Source organism: Protopterus annectens, chromosome 5.part0 (genome assembly GCF_019279795.1).
Source record: "Protopterus annectens isolate FY-2018-M chromosome 5.part0, PAN1.0, whole genome shotgun sequence".
NCBI lineage: Eukaryota > Metazoa > Chordata > Ceratodontiformes > Protopteridae > Protopterus > Protopterus annectens.
The window spans coordinates 1,708,729,289-1,708,745,958 of NC_056735.1; the positions used below are offsets into that span (position 1 = coordinate 1,708,729,289).

The following is a 16,670-nucleotide window of genomic DNA, read 5'->3' on the forward strand; positions in this document are numbered from 1 at the left end:
GTTTCTGATGATGAGCTATTGCAGCTCTGTAAAGACTTGCAGAATCTTTTAACGCACAATGACTCTGCTGATATCGATGCAGTAGAGCTGTATGAGGAATTGAAAACCCTTTGCCACATTATGCCAAAGGGATTATCAGCACTGGATGTCCTTAATGTAATGAAAAAGCGTGGGTTAGTGGAGATATTCCCACAGGTAGTGGTAGCTCTACGCATTTTGTTGACTTTGCCAGTGACAGTTGCATCTGGGGAGAGAAGCTTTTCAAAACTCAAACTAATTAAAACATACTTAAGAAGTACTATGCTACAGGATAGACTTGTGGGCTTGGCTATGATTTCTATTAATAATGAAATATCTTGCCAGATAGACTCTGCTGATATAATTGATAGATTTGCTCAGTGCAAGGCAAGAAAAGTGCGGTTTTAGAAAGTGGTCAATGTGCAAATTTTGTATGACTTTACAACAGTTGTAAGCAGAAGGCACAGTAGTTCTGTAGTATGCGAGTTCCTGTAGGGAAGCACTACAGTGGAGTTGGCAGGTAAGCACCAAGTATGGCCAGCTATGCACTTCTATATGGTAACATACCTGAATGGGTATAGCGAAGCCAACTGCACATGTTCTTGCATGTGTACTGAAGGTATAGTTGCCTACTGCCAATAGGATCATTGCCAGTCTTTGATCAATTATCTGACTGGTACAGTATATTTAACATTGTGAAAACAAGCCTACTGATTTTAAGTGACTCAAGTAGAAATGAGTCTGAACAAGTGTAACATTTCACTGAAACATTGCATCTAGAAATGTCAGACTTGTCTGTATTGCTGAATGCAATGAAACTGTGGAAGGAAATGTGTACTTTTCTCCTTCCTCCAGGCTACTGAGACTGCTGGCTTTCTCAGTGACATTGTGGTAAATGAACTGAAGTTGAGTTCCACAAAACTGCAGTGGCCAGGGTTATGACAATGGCTGTTAACATGAAAGGAAACTGTTCAGGCAAGAATTTTCTTTACATCCACATGCATTTCTTGCACCCTCTGGCTGTCACACAATCACAATCTAGTAATTGCTGATGCAAACTAACTTTTCAGTAGATGCTGTTTCATTCTTTGGTAATCTGCAATGAATGTACACTGTTTACATTCTAACTCTAGTACAAACTATTTTGGCATGTGTTGGGTCTAACTGTAAAGCCACTTGGACCAGGTTGAAGTGTAAGGACAAAGTGTCAAAGCAGTGTGATTTGAAGTGGGTGCACTTTGCAATGCCTTGGTTTCAGTGGCAAAACTTACAAAAGGCAAGGATCCTAAGGCATTTCTGAAGCAGCATTGCTGAGCAGTACAATAAGTGTTAAAATCAACTTAACACTCTTGTTGTTGCACTGTCATTTGAGAAGGACTGGTTCACTCCGCTTACAGCTCAGTGCTACTTTTGGCTTCCTCAACAAACAGGAACTCTTGGTAGTTACTGAAAATATTTCAGTTGTCAGTTAACCCACTTTGCATTTGTTGATATTGATGCAGTACAGCTGTATGAGGAATTAAACACTGATAATCCCTTTGGAGTAATGTCAGTGCTTGATGTCCTTAATGTAATCGTGTATTTGTCTCTTACTAGAGGTAGCGCTGCGCATTTTGTTGGCACTGCATGTGACAGTTGCATCTGGGGAGTGAAGTTTCTCCAAGTACTATGTTACAAGGTAAATCTGTGGGATTGGCTATGATCTGAATTAATAACTGCTCTTGCCAGATGTTATATGCTGATATAACTGATTACAAGGCATGAAAAGTGCAGCTTTTGTAAGTAGCTAGGTAGAGACTGAACAGTGTGCAAAGTATGTATGTATGATTTCACATCTGATGTACTTTGTAGTCTGATCCTACAGTAGGAGGCATAACGATACTTTTCAATGCCAGAGTTCCTGTAGGGCAGCAGCACAAAGTACTGTCACCTAGGCACTATTCTGTACTACTGTAACTGGCTTACTTGAATTGCTAGGACAAAGTTGAACCGTATTCTTCCATCTGCTAATGTTTCTGCATGCATAATGGAAGGTGTGGTTGCATAATGGCAGTAGGGTCATTGCCAGTCTATCTGCCAGTTGCAGTATACAGTGAACTGTGTGCCAACTGAACCAAGTGCCTCATGCAGCCATGACAATACAAGTGTAACATGTCGCTGTCCGTTTTGTGAATGCAATGAAACTGGAAGGAAAGGGGTACTTTTTGTCCCATGTTACTGGGACTACTGGTGGATTTCTCACTGACCATGTTAAATGAACTTAAGTTTGGGAATTCCACTAGATAACTGCAGAGGCCAGAGTTATGACATATTGGCTCAAAATATGAAAGGAAACATTCTGGTTTTGCAGGAATCTTGTCTTTAAATCCACATGCATTTTTTGTACCCTCGGGCTGTCACAATCTCAATCTTGTAAAAAGTGATGCTGCAAGTCTTCAGTAGATGTTTCATTCTTTGGTAATCTGCAACAAATGTACACTTTTCAGAGGTACAAAATATTTTGTGATTGTCAGGTCTATCTGTAAAGCCACTTTGTGAGACCAGGTGGAAGTGTAGGGTAGAAAGTGTCAAGCACCCTAAAGTGGGTGCACTTTCCAATGCCTTGGTTTCAGTGGCAGAACTTACAAAAGATCCTAATGCATATCTGAAGCAGCATGGCTAGTACAAGTGCTAAGTTTTTAATGGCACTGGTGGTCTGGTATGATGCATTAGTGATGGTTGGAAAAGTCAGTAAACATTTGCAAAGCTCTTCCATGCAAATTGATCAAGCAGTGATTCTGCTTGATGAACTGAAAAGTGTTTTAACATAATACAGGGCCACAAGGTACAAAATGGCAAAAGTAACTACTACTGAGCTAGCAGAAGCACTGGAGGTAGAATTCCAGTTTCCTGGTGCAGATGAGGTGAGACCCAGGAAAGTGGAGGCTTTTATCAACAAAATGACTTAGTCCTGAACAGAATAAAGTCAACTCAACACTCATGTTGATGCAGTCATCTGTGAAGGACGGGTTCACTCAATGTCCAGCTCAGTGCTACTTTTGGCTTCTCTACAACATATAAGAACTCTTGGTAGTTACTGAACATATTTCAATTCTGTCTGTTAACCCAGTTGGAATCTGCTGATATTGATGTAGTACAGCTGTATGAGGAATTAAACACTTTATCACATTACTCCAAAGGGATTCTCAGTGCTGGATGTCAATGTAATAAAGCGCGTATTACTTAAGATATTCCCACAGGTAATGGCAGCTCTGCACATTTTGTTGACACTGCTAATGACAGTTGCATCTGGTGAGAAGCTTCTCCAAACTACAACTAACATATTTAAGTACTATGACAAGATAGACTTGTGGCCTTGGCTATGATCTCAATGAATGAGGTATGTTGCCAGATAGACTATGGTGATATAATTGATTTGCTCAGTGCAAGGCACAGTAAGTGCAGCTTTAGTAAGTAGGTAGGTAATGAATGGTGTGCAAATTATGCATGATTTGACGTCTGATTTAACCTGTAGTCAAGATTTTACAGTGTAAGGCATAACAATTGTGCAGTATGCCAGAGTTCCTGTAGGGAAGCAGTACAGCAAAGTTGGTAGGGAAGCTGAGTACTGTCAGTTGTGCACTTCTCTACTACTGTGACTGGCAAACCTGAATGGCTATAACAAAGTCAAACCCTGTTCTTGCATCTGCTAATGTTTCAGGAATTGGTTATGGCTAGGCTTGTGTAGACACTAGGGCCAATCTTGGGTTCATTGTGTAATTAAAGGTGTAGTTGTATAATGCCAATAGGGTCAGTGCCAGTCTTTAATAGGGTCAGTGCCAGTCTTTAATAAATTACCAGACAATGATACACCACATTTCAGAGGGAATGTGCCAACTGAAATCTCTAAGACTGCAGTAGACATGACAGTTTGTACAAGTGTAACATTTCACTGTGAAACATTGCATATAGAAATGTACATCAAATGGCAGCAGGGGAATAAAACCAATGTCTGAAGCATGAACCAGCTAAATGACTTCAAATTACTCGTGTACCTGACAGTTTGGCAATTTAAACATTTTAAGTCACACATTAAATAGAAATGTGTAGTAGCCAGCAATGAAATAAAATCTGACTATTTCAATGTCTTTAACATGAACTATGCCTAACCTTTAAAACATTACTCAAGCAGACCAGACACTTTTTTTTCGTTCACGTTACACATTAATTGTGAAGTATTGCATATAGAAATGCATGAATAGCAGCAGATGAAATGTGACAAATTTTGATGTCTAACATTGAAGTGCACCAACTGAAATCTAATGTCTTCAACTTAAGTGGACCTGACAGTTTGTACAAGTTAATCACTTTTTACTGTTGAACACTGCATTTAGAAATGTACATCTAATAGCCAGCAAAGGAATACTTGAATGAATATTGTTTACATGAAGGGTGTCCATTCACGTGGACCTCACACATTTCATTGTGAAACATGTACATATAGAATGTGCATCTAATGGCAGCAGTGGAATAAAACCGGACTACAATGCCAAGCATGAACTGAACCAGCTAAATGAATGTCTTGAAGTTACTCATGTGGACCTGACACTTTGCAAGTTAAACATTTAACTGTCAAATATTGCATACAGAAATGTCTAGGAGCCAGCAATTAAATAAAATCTGACAATTTCAATGTCTAACATTAATTGTGCCAACTGAAACCCAATGTTTTAAATCAAGCAGACTGGACAGTTTTTACAAGTGAAACACTTTTTATTGTTGAAGACTGCAGTTGAAAATGTTCATCTGGTAGCCAGCAAAGGAATAATAAATGACAATTTCCAATGTCTTTCACATGAAGTCACAATTCAAGTGCACCTGGTAGTTTATGTTTTAAATCAAGCAGACTGGACAGTTTTTACAAGTGAAACACTTTTTATTGTTGAAGACTGCAGTTGAAAATGTGAAAATGTTAGCCAGCAAAGGAATAATTAAATGACAATTTCCAATGTCTTTCACATGAAGTGACAATTCAAGTGCACCTGGTAGTTTATACAAGTGTCAAACATGCATATAGAACTGTACATGTAATGGGAGAGCAATGCAATAAAGTCATCTGACAATTTATGAACTGTATAAAGTAAATGTCTAGTAGCCAGCAATGAAATAAAATCTGACTATTTCAATGTCTCTAGCATTAATTGTGCCAAATGAAACCTGTTTTCAAATTGGTCAACCAGACCTGACAGTTTGTACAAATGCAAAATTTTACTGTCAAAGATTGCATATAAAAATGTACTTGACAAGTAATCAAATAAATCATTTGACACTATCGATGTCTCTCGCCTTAAATATGTCTTCAAATTACTTGCATTGACATGATGGCTGAAAGTAGTACACTGCTGTTTAAAACTGAATTTAAAGGTCCCATATCCATCTGCAACCCATAATGGATAAACACTGCCAATACAATTCTGAAATCTGCTTAGTGTTAAGTTGTATGCAAAGTTCAAGACATCACTGACTAGTAACACTGCTTTCCTTTTTGGCCTCTGGGTCAGCATACAGCTGCAGCACCACCACATCACTATGTAGCTGTCTGAAGTATGTAGACTTGATTGCTGACCTGTGAAGAACATGAAGCACATCAGGGTATATAGTAAAAATGTAGAGTTGCTGCTACACTAGACCAAATGAGAACTTCTACACAAACATCAATGAAACATCAATGCACATTGCAAAAAAAGTTAATGCAGTCTCATGACTGCAGATGAACACTACACAAGCAACAGATCAACCAGGTTTAAGGATATTCAGCGTTCAATTGTAGTCAACTAAACTACAAGATGTCTTACAGTATTACTTGGATTTTCATGCATTTAAACATGGAAAGAACTGGAATGTTTTGTGGGAGTGACCCTTCTGTGGGTGTGGCTCAAATAGGGGTGTTCCTTGTGTTCAGTGTGGGTGGGGCTTAAGGGGCGCCAGAGCAGTGCTTCGCCTAGGGCGCCGTTTGAGCTAAGGCCGGCCCTGATCCCAAGTATTTACAATTATCCACCTTCACCAACTCTACTCCCTGCATCCTCACCATTCCTCTATCCTCCCTCTCGTTCACATCTATTGCATATCTCCATCTCTCCAGGGTCTCCACCACCTTTTCCCTACTCTCGCTACAGATCACAATTTCATCCGCCAGCATCATTGTTCATGGGGACTCCTGTCTGATCTCATCTGTCAACCTGTCCATCACCATTACAAATAAGAAAGGGCTCAGAGCTGATCCTTCATGTAATCTCATCTCCACCTTAAACACATCTGTCACTCCTATTGCAGTGTCACACTACCCTCATACATATCCTGTACCACCCTTACATACTTCTCTGCCACTCCCGAATTTCTCATACAATACCAGAACTCCTCTCTAGGCACCCTGTCATATGCTTTCTCTAAGTCTATAAAGATGCAATGCAACTCCTTCTGACCTTCTCTATATTTCTCCATCAATGCTATCAGAGCAAACATCACATCTGTAGTGCTCTTTCCTGGCATGAAACCATACTGCTAATCACTAATCATCAACTCCCTTCTTAACCTAGCTTCCACTACTCTTTCCCATAACTTCATGCTGTGAATGATCATTTTTATCCCTCTCTAGTCACTATAGCTCTACACATCACCCTTATTCTTAAAAATCGGTAACAAAACACTTCTTCTCCACTCCTCAGGCATCCTCTTACTTTTCAAGATTTCTTTAAACAATCTGGTTAAAAACTCCACTGCCATCTCTCCTAAACACCTCCATGCTTCCACAGGTATGTATGTGATACCCTAAACAAAAATCATGGCCAAAAAAAGAAATTCATTCTTTCTCTTCACTTTCTTCCTACATCCTTACACTACTCCCTAAATGGTCAAGAATGCAGTATAATAACTGTAGAAAAAATAATAGAATTAAGCTGATAATCCTGAGGGTGCTTGGGCCTCAGAAACCATGGGATAATAGATATCGTGAGGTGCATTTGAGAGCTTTTTTCCCCTAGCCTTTTGTTACCGTTATGGTCTGGACAAAAATAATAACTAATTAAAGAAATGCAGTCCTACTCTTTTTCTTTCAGCAAAAAAATAAATTGTGGACAAGGCTTAATGATCAAATCTAACAAAAACAGTAGTTCCCACTAAAATAAGAAGATACATGTTTGCAAAGATACACGAATTATATCTTAGAATAGTGTCTGCCTCCTTGTCAGAAGAAACAACAGTCACCTTCAGGGCATCCCTCTGATGTTAAGATGGTGCAGTGGTGCAGCAGTAGCATTGTTGCCTCCCAGCAAGAGGTTTTCTGGTTCGATTCTTGGCTGGGGTGCCTTATGTGCTTCGTCTCCATGTCCTTCCTGCATTCTTGTGGGTTTTCTCTGGGTGCTCTGGTTTTCTCCCACATTACAAAGACATGCATCTGGACTGTTTCTCCCTGGGACTCTACTGAAAACTGGCTTAGTTCCAAGTCAGACTTTCCCAGTTAAAAAAATGTTAAATTAATAAAATAGATTGGGAAAAGAGTAAATGAATAAATAGCCTCAGTCACATATTTCAAGTTGCTGCTATCACACATCATGCAGCTTGCCTCTTCACCCCCACCCCAAAAGATCACTACCTTCTGTGTATCCATCTCTCAACCAGACTATAGTATCATATTTTAAACTGTTGATCTCAGATGTATATTCACAATATGCCTCCTTACCACTACCTCCCAAAATTAATCACCTGTATGCTCTTCTGATAATGTGATTATGGCAAAAGAGAAAAAAAAATATCACAATAATGTTTTCCAGTTTGTTGCTCCTATACAGTACACTGCCCCCACATAGTGATGTGTGTATATCTCTGATGCATGATCGTGCAAAATTAATGGACTAATGACCACACTGTCACAGCTCCAAAAACATCAGTGATCTTTTATATATACATCTGAGGTTTAATTGTGAAAAAAATTATAGAAATAAAGACCATGTGTTCCACAGTCTCAAAAAAGTTATAACGGCCTTCTGTGCACACCTCTGAGTTTTGATTGCAAGGAGAATTTACAAAATAATAAGCTCACTGTTCTCAGGTCCCACAACCCCCACACACAAGCTATTGCAACCTTCTGTGCACACCTCTGAGCAGGGCCAGTTGTAGAAAAGGTAAGTCCATGTCAGAAGTCCTCAATAAGCTTTTATCAAATTTTACTTCTACAACCTGAGTTGTGGATGCTATCATAGGTAGGTACTAGGCTATTGGCCCAGGGGCCTATACAAGCCTAGCCAAAAAGGTACCCTGGCTTTTGCCACCCAAGAAAATTATTTTCCTGTGCCCCTGTCAAGCAGAACCACAGAAGTGATTCTTTGGGGTGAATTTCCTATTATCCATCCAATCATCAAGATTTTTCTTGAAGAGTGCTAATGAGGAGCTCTGTTTGACATAGATAGGTAGTCTGTTCCAGAGTATGGTAAGTCTCTGAGACAGGAATCTATCCCTCCAGCATGTTCTGTTTATTGTGGTGACAAGGTTTAGGTCCCTAGAGCGTGTAGCTTGGAGGGATTGGAATTTTTTTAAGTGGAGCATGTCCAACAGCTCTGGGTTTAACATAGCTTTGTATGTTAGGCAGAGATCGCCTCTGAGTAGACGATATGCGACGGAGTAAAGCTGGAGTTTTTTGAGACGGTCTGCGTAAGGCATCTGTTTGAGGCCAGTAATCCTCTTTGTGAGGTATTTTTGTGGCCTTTCCAGTTGTTGTAGATGTCTTGTGAGGTACATACCAAAAGGGGCGTTGTACTGTATAATGGGTCTAATGAGTGATGAGCAGAGGGGAACAATGACCTCTTTTTTTCTGGATGAGAAACCTTTTGTGATGAGGTGTGCCACGTAGAAGGATTTCCTGACCACTCTGGCGATGTGATTATCAAAGGAGAGACTACTGTCCACCTGTGTCCCAAGGTCTCATCACACTTTCGGTGTTAAGTAGACTACCGCCTATGTGGTAGTTCATGGGTACAGATTTTTTACCAAAGGGGATGACAATGCACTTTTTGGCATTGAGCTTGAGACTATGGCTTTGACACCAGGCATCTGTCTCAGTGAGGCCCTTTTGTAGGATGTCCACATTGTTAGGAGTTTCGATTATGGCTCCTAGTTTGCAGTCTTCTGCGAATTTAGTTTGCCAACGACCTTCTGTGTTAGCCTGTACTTCAGAGAAGTAGATACCAAACAGGAGAGGACCTAACACTGAACCCTGTGGTACTCCACTTGTCACTGGTCTGGTCTGATTTGGAATCTGCTACTTTCACATTGTGGGTTCTGTCAGTAAGCCAGTTGGCAACCCATCTTGTGACATAGGGATTTATACCTAGTTTAGTGAGTTTATCTATAATTCCAAGAGTGGGAGATGGTGTCGAACGCCTTGGTAAGATCTAGATAGGCTGTGTGAACCACCTTACCCTCATCTATGGCTTTGGTGACTACTTCAAAGAAGTCTATCAGGTTTAGGAGACATGATCTGCCCTTTACAAACCGAAACTGTGTGGGGTCCAGAGTTTGGAGATCTTCAATGTCTTTGTTTATGAGTTCCATGATGATACGTTCCATGGCCTTGCAGACCAGGCTCGTCAGGCTAATGGGGTGGTAGTTCCCGGGGTCTGTTGTGACCCCCCCTTTGTGTAGTGGGATAACTGTCGCGGTGCGCCATTCAATGGGCACAAAGAATCTAGATGTTCCGTAATGCATTTTATGTATTAATTCTGAAAGATAATTACTTGTATTGTATGGAACGCTATGATTATGCTCTGAATATGGGTAAAAGGCATGCTTGTTAAGCATTATTGTGACATCAGGAAAGCTCTTAACAAGCTTTTATTAAGTACCTCTTAGTACTGTTAAGCTCTAGTCACACACTAAATTATTAGCAACATTCAGCAGTCACCACAAAAGAGCAGCGAGAAGATGTTAAACACAATTTGAAGTCTGACTGAGTGTTTAAGTCTGAATGAAGTGATAAACTGTTTCCCACCACTCTTCTGTGATGGTTGCTTTCTGTGTGGCAACATTAAGTGTGTTACAGTACTAATGCACTTTTCTAACTTTTGAATATACAATATAGGTGTAACATTAGCTTCATTTGTATGTTACTATAAAAAATTTGAGCAGTCATTCCAAACGTAACTCATATTTGCACTATATATATTTTGTATAAAGAATTGCCCTTTTAAAATCATAGAGTGCCCCTTTTGCCTTCTGCCCCCATCAGCTTCCGGCAGCCCTGGACTCAATGTTACTTTGGCTAAATATCTGTTTAAAAAATCCTTACAACTAGTGTGTGACAGATACTTTCAACGTGGAAGAGTGTGGAACATGTAATTTTTAAGACTGAAAATGAACGGTCCTTGTAATGAGGTATGGTTGAGAGCATACCTTTCAAATGTTCCCTGATTTTGCTTCACATTTTTGCCATTTTCCTCAAAAAATGTTTGATTTTCTGATAAATCAGTAAGGATTAGGTTTATACTTATTGCTCTGAAAATGTGTTGTGTATTGATACAAAATCTGTCCTATTAACACATACCTGTCTCCTGTTCCTGACTTTCAGGGACATCCCTGATTTTGGATCAAAACTTTACTCTGTCCCTTCTTCATTTAAAACTGGTGATTTGGAGAGAAAGTGTGGTGGATTACACTTAATAAATAATGACAGTTATTAGCATTTTAGACTTGTTTTACTTCTGAAAATGCACAGTACTTCACATTATCTTATTTTGCCAACTTTTCAAATTACTAGTTACCAGGGGTGTAGCAAGCAAATTTCATTTTGTACTGACAATCTCTTAAGGGCTACCCTGCCCCCATACCTATTAATTAAAAATGGACACTACTGTCAAAATACTGCCCGGCGATTATGTAATAAATGCAAGTAATGTTTTCAGCTGTTCCCCATAAACGATTAAAAATATTGTTTTTAGATTAGCAATATTGCACCTGTTGTTAAAGGCATTCATTTAGACAGTTGCTTGTAGATGTAATGTGACCTGAAAGAAGCCAAACTGACCTGAAGCTCAGAAAAAAAAAATGTACTCAGTAGAATACAAAGAGCATGCCTGGCTACACGTACCTTGACTAGTACTCATATGTTGTTTTAACAGGGTAACTGAATATTTTTGTATTTGTCCATGATTCTGTAGGTAAGAGGCTGAGAACTATATAACGTTCTAAATGAATTAAAGTAATAGTAAAAATAATGTCAGTGACTTTGGGTCTTTAGTCCCCCTCCCATCCCCTATTTAATTGTCTCCCCCAAACATAGCTCTCAACCTTTTAGCACAAAAAATCTGGACAAAGCCAAAAATAATGTGGCAACAAAGCCCCCAAAATAGGGACAATTTTTAAATATTGCTATTATAAACTTAGAGAAATTTCCTAGAATAAAAGGTCATAGCTGTCTGCCTTCCATCACCAAAACGAGGAACACTAGCTCTCATAATGTGGAACAAATGGGCAAAATGTGGGACACATACTAATGGCTTACTAACAACTTCGACAAGGAAGGCCATAGTATGGTCAAAATATGCTGGTTTTACTTATAAAAATACCTTTAAATGAATTAATATGATTCATTTCTATTTACTATGGATTGTGTCTTTCGGCTTTTCCCGGTTAGGGGTTGCCACAGCGGAACTCTGGTCCGCTAATGATTGGCAGTAGATTTTTACGTGCTGGCTTGCCGGGCCTAACGCACAACCTTCAACGAAGGAACGCCCATTCACGCATGTCGCCACACAAAAGACGCTCTAAGTGAGAATCGAACGGGCAACGTCTAACTGTGAGGCAAAAACGCTACCTCAGCACCACCACGGATATCAGTTAAAAATTCCTAACACTGTGTGACAAACCCTTTCAATGTGAAACTTTTGAGGAACATGAACTTTTTAACACCTCAAATGAGGTACGTTTCTCGTAATGAGGTACATTTGAGAGTTATAGGTCTTGTCTCATCATTAATTTTCTGAAAGACATGAAGTCTAAAACTTGAACGTCTGTCATTGTTTAGTGAATTCAGTCCTCATCGATTTGCCACAAAAAGTCCAGAAAATCACAAATTTGTATGAGGAACAGACCAAAAATATGAGGCAAAAATATGGACATTCTGCGAAAATTTGTAGAGTTGAGAGGTATGCCCAGGCGGTATACTTCTGTGTGATAAAAAGTTTTGGGCATCAAGTGTTGACTAGGCTGTCGTGGAGATTCACAAAAATCGTCCAGAATGGCGGTCATGACCTGCTCAGCTATAAAAGGTCAGCGACATGCACACAAGCAATCAATATATGTGGCTAACGCACTTACACATTCAGTTGTACTGCACTTCTAAGGGAAGGACGAAATATAATCTCCAGAAATGTTTCTCGCTCTCCAGCTTCTATACACAGTTGGGTGAAATCACGTTTTTCAGCAAATGGGCTGCAAAATTGTGCTAGTTTTAACGTGTGTAGGGTTGTTAATCGCCCTTAAGTTGGCATTGTCACATATTTATAAAGAGTTGTACCTTGTTAATGGAACATTACAGCAGACACAGAAGGCGGAAGTGCGCTCTCAGCTCCATGCCAGCACGTCACAAGTTAAGTGTCGCTGTTTATTTGTAGTTACATAAGAATGGGGGTCAACTACGGAACCCCACCTCTCTGGCTGGGATAGGCTGCTAGTTATCATCCACATTGCCAGGTGCTAAGTGCACTGCCCTCTCTATTTGCATTTTGTTTGGGATCTGAACAAGTTATCCAGTGGAAAGTGAGCACTTATACTGACAGTCATTTTGACTGGCAATTTAATAATACGCCTCTCAGTAAAAAGTGACTAGTTAAAATTACTTGAAACCTTTACTTTTTAGAAGATTCTGACTTGCTCTTGTTGTTTCGAATAATTGCTGCAATCACGGAAATCGCACAAAATCAGCTGATAGTATAAGAGATGAGTTTAGGAATATTTTGATGGCTAAAGTGGATGTCACCAAGTGGAGTTGATTTTCCAAAGAAGCAACTGACAGATGCTGACCCTAAGCACCGTCTGCAGTGTGTGTATGACTGAATTGGAACGTGTATGTCAAGTAAGTGATTAGGTTGTACTGGATTTCCCCCTCCTGCTTGTTGCATTACTGGTTTTATTAGTTTCTGAGACAATTAGCATATATATCAATCATGAAGATATTGTATTCCTGAAGGACAGATTATGCGCCACTGGATTTGAACCCGCATTAAACGTCCCTGCACTTCTACTGCTGTATGAAAATATGTTTAGCAGTTTCTTCTCTCTGCTGCTGAAATCAGCTAGTTACTAAATATGCAACCTTGAGTCAGGTGTTTCCATTACGAATGTCACCTGTACTGATTTAAAGCCGTTTTTATAGCACTCCTTTTTATGAGGCGTATTACTCTATTTCCTTCTGTACTACCTGTTTCCCACAGGTAACACCGGCATGGTTTGCTTTGCATGCATTGCTCTCGAGGGGTGCTTTCCAATAAACCTAGAATGCAGAAGGCGGTCCCTTTCCTTTTGGATACTGATCAGAAGAAAAGCCGCCGCGGTTGCATGTGTTTTGTTTTAATCTGAATCATTTCAATGTTACAGCTAATGTTACTGCTGTTCGGAAATGAAAGTGCTACATTTGAACTCCTGTGATTTTGGTGTGTCTGTTCTCCCCCTGCAGTTCCGAAGCAAAGGGCTGTTTCTTCCTTCTGTTCACTGGCACTTCCGTGTGTCAGCTTTCTAGGAACTGAGTAGCGATTATGTGAAGTATTTGGCTGTAGTAATAGATTCTTGTGGTGCAATTTATCTCGTTTAATGGCTAGTTTTGCATACCGTACGTTGACCATGTTTTTAAAAGCTATAAATAGTCGCAGACATAAAATGCATCCATATTTTTAAATCCTTGCCATAACAGAACTGCATCATCATCACCACATTGCATATTTCAGAGTAAAAAACGCTGCAGTGCTAACAACAACTTACTAAATGGGGTGTGTTATAGTTCTGTAAGTCGGCAAAGGCCAACACAAGATATTCTAGGGAAACTGGAAGAAGCACGTTACTGCTTGCTTTGACACTTTTCTCATGTTAAAATACCTCAGAACTGACACTTCAACAAGCACAATATTTACAGAAATGACTGGCTACTCCAAATTTGCCAGCAGCCAGAAACACTGTTCTGGTTTTTTTGATACTTTGCCAGTTACACCATGAGACTGAGGCAAGCATGTTTTACACCTTTAAGGAACTTTCTGAAAAGGGGGGTCTGGCATAAGCTCTTGGTAGCCTTCTGACTCTGTTTAAATGGCAGTTTAGAAAATGTCCTAAAGCTATTGAACAAGGCCAACAAAACAAGGCCAACAACTATTGTGTATCAAAAGTGGTGATACTGGGAAATCTTCCTATACATGGAAACTAGGAAACATGTCAGCACAAATAAAATGATAGTGCAATGGCATGCTTAGAGATACCATAAATGGTAGTACTTGAATTGTCTTTTTTTTCTCGTAAAAATTTGTACCTCCATAGTTTCCGGTCCAGTGGCTTTTTATGATATTATGTACAAATATAAATAAATAAAAATAAAAATGTGCTTAAATGCCAGTGCTGTGGCCCCAAATACATGACATCTTTCTTCAACTGAGTATAGTCTTCATTTTATAATTGTCCAGCTTTTTTGTGTGAAATATTGTAGAAGCCATTGTGCCAGTGGATGGAGAAAAACCCAAAGACAAACCCTGAGTCATAAGGACATCTGTTACATGGCTTGTATTTAGTCTGCAGTCAATATTTTGGGCTGTTATTGCTTACCTGCTGCAACACCCTAACCTTATTTTATTCATTTATTGATTTTGCCTTTGTTTACTGGGATAGTCAGATTGGGTTTAGCACGATCCCCTTTTCAGCAGAGGCATGGGGAGAAAAACTCCATTGTATTGTAGAATCATGAGGCAAGTGCATTTAAAGTCCTTTGTGTGTGTGTGTTTACCATACAATATCCTGTAGACGTCCGTCTGCCAGTTCTATACCTTACAAGAGTATCTACTGTTGAGAATCTATGCTGGAAAAGTAAGGATGCCATATTGGTCGATAGCTCCATATGCTGATTTTGTGACATCTGATGCCGAACTCCAGACTGGCATTTTGAGATATGGATTCTGGCTAACACATATCAGGGTGAATGTACTGTTCATGTTGAGAAGAGAAGAGAGCATTACATTTCTATTGGCAGTTTAACCCTTAGTACCTTCACTGAATCATTGCATGCAAGACCTCTTTCAGTTCATATGTGATTCTCACATTGTTGGATGCCATGTAGGAAGAAAGATCCTGTAACAACACTCATTAGTAGTCCATTTAGTATGAAGGCTTTATAGAGAAGTAGTAAAATAAACAAGTGAATACACACATAAAGTGATTTTGTTTTAAAGTTGTTGTGATGTAAAAGCTTACAAACAAAGAAATTATCATATATTTTCAAAAACAGACATGATTTCAAGAGTTCCCTCTACAAGAGGGCTACTGCCCAAAAGTTATCTTAAGGATATGTTCTTGTTATATGCATTCAACATCTTTATGTTTGCAGTTTGCATTGCTGTTTGCAGCAGGACATATTCTGCCTTGACAGTGATAGATTCAAAGTGAAGTTTCACTTGTCATTAATGTGCAGAACTTAGAAGCATTAAGACCCTTTAGCCTGAAATTATATTTTGATGTTTTTGTCCCTAAAGAATAAACACACATTATACTGTTAATTTTTAAAATAATGGAAGTTAGAAGGCTGGTGATAGTGTGATACAGGAACTGATGACTGATGCTGTGTGTATGTGTGTGCGCATGTGTGTATGTACTGTAAAACTGCCACATTTGTTAATGACAGAATGTTGCACTAGATATCACTAATGCATACTGTCACAGTGCTAGACAAGCATGTTTGACATATGTTAATTTTCAGTGAAACAGATTGCAGTAAACATGCAAAACCAGCAAGTACGCTTATTAATCAAATCATGCATCTGAAACTTAGGAGAATAAATAATAGTCAATGACACTTTTTTCTTGGATTTACTGCAATATTCCAGAACTTGGACTATTCAAGTACTGGAAAATGCAACATTTCATGGAATTTGACATTGTAGCTTAGCATATCCATTCACCATAGCCTGAATTTCTTCCTCTATTTCTTACTTGTCAGTTTGCTTTAGTCAATAGTCTATTCTTAGAATCTGTTTTACTGTTGCTTATATATAAATGCACAGAAATTATTAGGATAAGCTCTGAGCCCTTTCTTATTTGCAATGGTATACCTGTAGGTAGGTTGACAGACAAGACCTGACAGGAATCCCTGTAGACTATCATGTTTGCGATTGACATTGTGATTTGTAGTGAGAGTAGGAAACAGGTTGAGGAGACCCTGGAGAGATGAAGATATGCTCTAGAGAGGAGAGGAATGAAGGTCAGTAGGACTAAAAATATATCTGTGTGAATGAGAGGGAGGACAGAGGAATGGTGAGGATGCAGGGAGTAGAGTTGGTGAAGGTGGATGAGTTTAAATACATGGGATCAACAGTTCAGAGTAAAGGTGAGTGTGGAAGAGAGGTGAAGAAGAGTGCAGGCAGGGTGGAGTGGGT

General features: G+C 39.3%; 1 protein-coding gene across 1 annotated transcript in view; it reads left to right on the forward strand.

The window, feature by feature from the left end:
• Positions 1-12,763: 12,763 nt before the first annotated feature.
• The window catches only part of NR1I2 (nuclear receptor subfamily 1 group I member 2), a 1,633,990-nt gene continuing 1,630,083 nt past the window's right edge, over positions 12,764-16,670 (forward strand). Inside the window, exon 1 of the mRNA XM_044071501.1 lies at positions 12,764-13,120. The gene's annotated coding sequence lies outside the window, so the exon portion shown is untranslated. The remainder of the gene's footprint in view (positions 13,121-16,670) is intronic.